The following is a 7,554-nucleotide window of genomic DNA, read 5'->3' as shown; positions in this document are numbered from 1 at the left end:
TATGGGTTTGAGCCGCACGCTGGGCGGTTTGTGTTTTATTTCTCACACTGGGTGACAGAGCGATTGCACAGACAATGGACACATCACATCCCTGAAACATTGTTCTGATATAAAACAGTGTCAAATAAGAACTGAGCATGGAAATGGAACGGAACCAGAAATCAGGACTTTAATCTATTAAAGTTGATCTTGAAATTCAAACATTCACTGAACATTCCAATAGAACGAACTTTCTTCTGAGATAAAATCCAGGAACTTGAGATGCTGTAAAACATAACTGAGCCTGATGTGATTTGAACACACAATCTTCTGATCTGGAGTCAGACACGCTACCGTTGCGCCACAAGCTCACAGATAAAGCAGAGGCTTCCATTCCTGACAGATTTACTTCTTGTTTAGATTCAGTGATTGAAATTAATTCAATCCTCATCTGACCTCCGCTCTGGAAAGGCCTGCTACCAGACCTGAACCCGACGGGACCCGACGACCTGTGTCGGGTTCGGGTCGTGTCGGGTCGCTCTTCCGGGCTTTCAGGTTCAGGTCAGGCTGGGTCCAGGTTAGGCTAGGTCCGGGTGTGACACACACAGTAAGTATTAAATTTTGCTCTGCTGGGAAGTTGAGTTTAATAAGTGTCAAAAGTTGAAAAGCCAACCTCAGCTGGGAGTCTGGGACGTCAAGGAGGGAAACTCTGAGTCTGCTCAGTGAGCAAGTGAGCATCTCTATGATGTCATTGCGCTCATGCTGCAGCTTCCTGTAGATTCGGAATCGGGAGGTAGGTAAAGTGAACATTCCGGTGGTCGGGTAAGGCTCGGGTTAGTTTGGGCGTGGGAATAAATGGAGATACTCGGGCCGGGTCGGGCTCGGGTCCAATGTGGTTCTGTCAGGTTCGTGTCGGGTTTTTTTCCTGACCTGAGCAGGCCTTTACCGCTCTGTCAGTTCAGTGCCTTATTTAAACTATTACTTGGAGTTCTGTTTTACAGGGTCTCGGCTGTTTAAGTGTTTCCCAGACCCACTACTCTGATTAATCAGACATTTTGCTGCTAATTGCTGCTGCTACAATTGAAATGTAAAAAAGAATTTCCAGTGACCTGCAACCAAAGGGCAAATACATTTCAGAAAGATAAAGCTCATTCACCAATCCACAAATGTGTCTTTCTGCTTCTATTTATAAACAACTCCTTCTCTCCACTATGAGAACTATACAATCACTACAGTTATTTGAAAGTTAGTATAAGATGTTCCAGTTCATCAATTTTAAAACTGCAGCAGGCATTTTCCAGAAAACTTCTCTGTTGGAACCTCAGTCCCATTTAGATTGAAAGTGGACAATTAATGTATTCACTTGTTCATTGTGGACAGGTGTCTGACTTCGAATAAATCTCATTAACTTTCAATGAGGTGGCAGGATTTCTGTGCTCCCATTTTACACAGTCTGTCCTGTTCATGCACCATGTTTTTATTCTCCTCTCCCATTCGCCACAGGATACAGATTACAAGCATCATCAATCTAGCTGTTGAAAAGCATTGGAAGAATCTGGTCACACAGGTATTGAAACATTCATTCTCTGCCATTTTCCAAGTTGGTTGCTTTAAACACAATACAATGTGCAATCATCTTGAAAAGAGATTCTCTTCAATATCCAATACAAATTGAATTAAAAACCTGACAGACAAACACAGGAGAACAAGTGACGAGTGAACACAAACCTCATGGTGCTCATTTTCAGATTTATTGCAGTCATCTTACAAAACAAGTGAAAGAATATTCCTGTGAAATGATTTGGAACGTAGGTGTGACATTTGTTGGTGCATTTCTTTGCTCTGTTGGTGAAACTTTCTTGCACCTGACTCCTGTTCATGTCTCTGTTTCCTCTATTGAATGAGGAAGGAGATATTTGATCAGAAATCAACTGGATTGTGTACCTTTGAGAGGGGATTTCTGCACCATCAGGGCTGGAAACAGGAGTGAGTGAAAGACACTGTGTGGAGTTTGATTTTGTACAGAGGCAGAGCAAATCTAACAGGGCTGTGAGATATTGGCCTGGATTTTACAGCCCCATTGGCGGCGAACACTGAGACTTTCACTGCTATTGAGGGTCTGAACAGCACTGCAACTGCCGGTGCATGCACACACTAACACCAGCATCTGGAAGTTGTGGTGGTGCGAAATGTGCTCAGAAGGAGCCTCTGATCATAATCGCACCAGCCCACTCTTTAAAGTGACAGGGACCTGTAGTTCAGCAATTTGGGCTCATTGCCCACAATGTATCCTGATTTTTACCTTGGTTGGATTGGAGCCGGTGCCAACTGGCTCAGGGCTGCTCGGGAAGGACGTTTCTGTTGACACAACAGCTCCACTATTCCAGGAAGACACCGGCAGCAGCAGGGGTCAACTTTCAGAGGGAGTTCAGACATTTTAAATGTTGTATTTTGTTTCTTAGTTGTTTGTAACTTTTTAGCATAGCCTTATCAGAGTTCTTAAATTTATATCTGACTTTTTATTAACAAGATTGAAGTGCTTTTAAAAGATCTCTAAATGTATATGAGTTTTCATCAAAGATTTACCTGGCTTCTTTGTAAAGACTCGAGTAAGATTGAAGTGACTTTTAAAAACTACATCTTATCCTTTAAAATCCCGCTTCCATGTAGATGACATTGGAAGATGGCTTCAGAATAACTTCGACTATCTTTCTAACAGGTACTGCAACAGCTTAAGTCCTACTTTCTGCAAAAGCTGGTGAATTACGAAGAAACAATGGATTGAACATTTTATAAACTGTTGATGCAGATGGGATTCAAACTCATACATGTAAAACAGAAGGAATTAATAATCCATCATCTTAACCTCTCAAACACCTCATCACCCAGCTTTGTGCAAGTAACCCATCACATGTCTTTTTTGCCTCTATGGAAATTTGGGCAGGACGGTCACCTTCAGCACAGATCCTGACTGTGCAGCCAGATGTGCAATGATGGAAATGTAGCTTCTGTAAGTAAATGGAATTTCCATCACATCAGGTGATGGCCTGTTGGGAATGGAGCGGTGTGAAACATTTCCAGACCATGTCCAACACGTTTCAACTCAGTGTGAAAACCCACCACTGAAAGACTGGAACATACAATCAATTCATCACATCATGATTAACATCACTCAGACACCTGAACCATGAGGTCACTGACGAAGTCATGATAACTTCTAATTTCTCATGAAATGACAACTGAACTAACTGACTGGAAGAATTGCTTTAACTCCACGTGATCAGAGAGGCACAGCCTCAGACCGACTTGGGAGATGAATATTGATTGAATAATTTCAGTGTGAGGAATGTTCCAGCATCATAAACCAGGGGAACGTGCTGACTGAGCTGTGTCTTCATCTCTTCTGGGCAGTCGGACAGTTCACCCTTCATTCTGCTCTGATTCACTTTCCCAAAGTGGATCTACAGATTCTCAAATCTGGAGACTGGGTTTTCTTACTTTGTTCCTTTTGATTTTTCTTGCTCCTGAATGATAATATATTCTAAACCTCGGATCAACCCACCCCTTTGCGTCGTGTTATAGTCTTGGTTAAAAGAGACACAAAACGAGACAAACACTCTGAAACATACAACACGGTCACACTTTCCTTCAGTGAGATTAATGTTGAGCTGTTTTCCAGGTTAAATGCAACTGCAAACACATTGCTCTCAAAGAAATTGTAGCGGATTGAGCTGCCGTTGAAATATTAGCACTCAACATCTGTACGAGCAGGAACAGCCATTTCAAACTCACATCCTTCACAAAGGCAACCACTGAGCTGTTTTCTTTTGTGAATAAAATTCATAAGAAAAGTTAAAGTTCACAAGAAAACATATGTAAACGATTGACAGCTAAACTTTTGAAGCAAGGATATGAATCCAAGATTTTCTGATTATTAGACAAACACTCGAACCAATTAAGCTACTGAGCCAGATCACAAATGATGTGACAACTAAGGGCAGAGGAGGGCACTCTTTATTCTCATCCCACTTCTCCACAGGTCACAACATCTATTTTAACTTTTCCCACTTACTGATACAGTCAGTCATGTACTCTATTTTTCCCAGAATAGAAGACACTGACCAGGTTTCTTTAATGAACAACAAAATTATACATTTATTGTCGAATATGTTTTAACTAGTCATGAAGTAAAGCATAAACACACAGGTGGAAATTTTAAAAGTTCCTTTTTCACCTTGAACAACTTTTAAAGCCCTTTTTTTGTCTTCGAGCCACACGCACACACACGCACACACACACACACGCACACACACACACACACACACACACACACACACACACACACACACACACACACACACACACACACACACACACACACACACACACACACACACACACACACACCGGATAGCTGAAAAAATAAAAGGGATTTTTTTTTTAAATTCACCACTCTGTTGCAGACAAAAACAACCTCTTGGGCTGTTTATTTGCTCATTTTTGAAGAAATCATCAGATGAGATATGTTGCTCCAAAACTGGAATACAGTCTAACTTCCGAATATACGTAGACAGGTCACTGGGGTATTTTCGAACAGTTCTTTTCAGAAGGCATTGAGAATTAATTTTAGCAGGCCTTCTGCAAAGACATGCGACAAGATGAATTAACTCAGTGGACTTCTCAGGGTCTTTTAAAGATTTTCTGGAAAACAAACTGGGTTGTGGTCTTCTCTCCTTCCTTGACGATTCTTCAGGCTAACTTTATCAGCTGCTCACTCCAGCAGGTAAAACTCACTGACTGCTACAACCAAAGGTTGTGAGTTTTCTGCTGTCTTCGGTTTGCGCTGCTGCTGCCAAGGTTGTCCATTCAAGGGGCATGACTGACTTCACTAACCAAATTTCTCCCGGTTACCAGGGTTTCTGTTCTATATTTAACTTGAATCATGTGACAACCAGTAAACATAGTTGCCAAATTGGTCCTTTTGGTGCCCTCTTGAAAAAGAACTGGTCCTACATTTATTCAGTTTGATTATGACTTCTTCAAAAAATATTTTAACAAAAGAAATAGAATCCCTTCCATAACATCATGTACTTTCCCTGAGCTGCAGGTTATCGCAAGTCTCTCTGGCTGTTTTTATTTTAGCTGATTTTGTACTCAGGTTCTTTCTGAATCCATGTGTTTGCAGATCTTTGTGAGTGAGAGATGTGGTAATATGTTTAAAAGATTTCCCTGTAAATTATTCGTATCTCCATCTTTCCCCGAACTTTGTACAAACACATTAATATGGGAATCACACACATCAGGCCGTCAAACCTGTCTGCTAAACATTGAAAGGTGACAGTGTTTATTGTGACGGGGTTCCATTTCTGAAGACATATCTTGATGATTCACACATGTAAAAATTTGTATATTATGTTTATGACATAATGACATAAATAAACATTTCCTTGCACTTGCCATGCTTGGTGAACATTTTCTCTGCTGATGCCCCCTGAATATATTAGAGAACATGGTGACGAGGTTGAGATAAAAGCCTGTAAATATAGGCAGCAAACAGCAGCAGGGACTGCAGTGAACAAGATTTACGTGACATATTTGTGCTTATATTGATGGGTGAAATAAGATACTAAACACACAAAATCCTACATTTGAGCTCGCGTAAAAGATTGCTCTGTCTATGGAGATAGCATCAAAGAATGCTCAGGAATTTTGTCCAATGCCAGTGATAGTAACACACTTCAGGGGAACTTAAAAAAAACTGGTAAAATGGGCTTTCACATAACAGATGAAATTTTACACAGAGAAGTGTGAAGTGATACAATTTGGAAGGAAGAGTGCCATATAAATGAAACGTTACAGTTCTAAACTGGGTGCAGGAGCAGAGAGACAATGTACACCAATGTGAGAAGGATTGAAAAGGTAGCTAAGAGCAAACAGGAAACTTGGCTTTACTAATAGAGGCATAGAGTAAAAACATATAAGTTATGCTAAACCTCTTTAAAATACTGGGAATGAATGGCCTCCACCTGTACCTCCACAGAAAGCTTCCATTCCAGGTTTACACACACTCGTCAGGATCACTCTCCACAGATTCTGCCCTCCAGGCTTGGACACCCACTTCAGGATCACTCTCCACAGATCCCGCCATTCCAGGTTCGGACACCTACTTCAGGATCACTTTCCATACATCCCAGCACTATGGGCTCGGAGACCCTCTTCAGAGATCCTAAATCTCCAGACACGGACATCGTTTGAGGACTACTCACCACAGATTCTTCCCTCCAGGCTCAGACACCCTCTTCAGAATCACTCTCCATACATCCCGCCACTCCACGCACGGATATCTCCCTCAGGATCAGATCAAAGAATGTTGCTTGTCACTTATCAGCTCAAGCCTGAATGTTGTTCAGGTCTTGCTGCTTGCAGGCACAGACTGCTTCAGTATCTGAGGAGTTGTGAATCATCAGCGAACATTCCCACTTCTGACTTATGTTGAAGAGAAAGCCATCAATGAAACAGCTGAGGATGGTTGGGCCTAGGGCACTGCCCTGAGAAACTAGGTATCCAGTCATGAATGGTGGTGGACAATTAAATAACGAACCAGATGAGGAGGGTCTAAAAACATCCCTATCCTCAATTTTGGTGGAGCCGAGCACGTCAGTGCAAAAGATGAAGCTGGAGCATTTGAAACCATCTTCAGTCAGAAATTGCTCAGTGGATGATTCATCTCGGCCTCTTGAGGTCCCCAGCATCACAGCTTCCAGTTTTCAGCCAATTCGCTTCACTCAACATGATAGCAAGTAACAGCTGAAGGCACTCGATACAGCAAAGACTATGGGCCCTAACAACATCCCGGCTCTAGTACTGAAGACTTGTGCTCCAGAACTAGCTGCGCTCTCAGCCAAGCTGTTCCAGTCGAGCTACAACACAGGCGTCTACTCAACAATGTGGAAAATTGCCCAGGTGTGCCCTGTCTGAAAAAAAGCAGGACAAATGCAATCTGACCAATTGCCGCCCCATCAGTCTACTATTAATGCCCTAACAACATTCCGGCTCTAGTGTAATTCTGAGTTATTTTTGCCTTCAGTCTGGTTCAGTGAATATACTGAGTCGGATGTGTAGGTAAAATCAATTACTTTATTTGCGCATTTAGCCGGCTGACTTACTCTAATGCAACGACACTGACTCCACCCAGAGTCTGTCTGGTCCACTAGAGTAAGTGAAGTTTTTTGATACGGGTACTACTGTTTATATATTAAGATTCATGCTGCACCCCCTTGTTTAACCAATCAGTGCGATACAATTCGACTTCACCCACGTGGTGACATGCAGTACATCTGTTACTGAGGTTACAATACACTCCATTCTCAATACATACTTGTTACTAATAAAATATTGTTTTGTACCAGCAATATAAAACAAAGCAGACAAGCAAGCTAATTAGCAAGAGCATAGGAATCATTTATAATCATTCGAGTCTCACTCCCTACATGGATCATGAGTCTGTCTCTACCTTGTGACAAGTAATTGCGGCGCATCCTGCTATCTCTATTCGGTGTACATTCCTGAGTGTTT

At 41.8% G+C, this 7,554-nt stretch overlaps 1 non-coding gene across 1 annotated transcript; it reads right to left on the bottom strand.

The window, feature by feature from the left end:
- Positions 1-278: 278 nt before the first annotated feature.
- Positions 279-350, bottom strand: trnaw-cca (transfer RNA tryptophan (anticodon CCA)). The gene has a single exon. It is a non-coding gene; the product is annotated as a tRNA-Trp (tRNA).
- Positions 351-7,554: the final 7,204 nt, after the last annotated feature.

This window comes from Heterodontus francisci, unplaced genomic scaffold (genome assembly GCF_036365525.1).
Source record: "Heterodontus francisci isolate sHetFra1 unplaced genomic scaffold, sHetFra1.hap1 HAP1_SCAFFOLD_59, whole genome shotgun sequence".
NCBI classification, from domain to species: domain Eukaryota; kingdom Metazoa; phylum Chordata; class Chondrichthyes; order Heterodontiformes; family Heterodontidae; genus Heterodontus; species Heterodontus francisci.
This window is presented reverse-complemented; position numbering and strand designations above follow the sequence as displayed.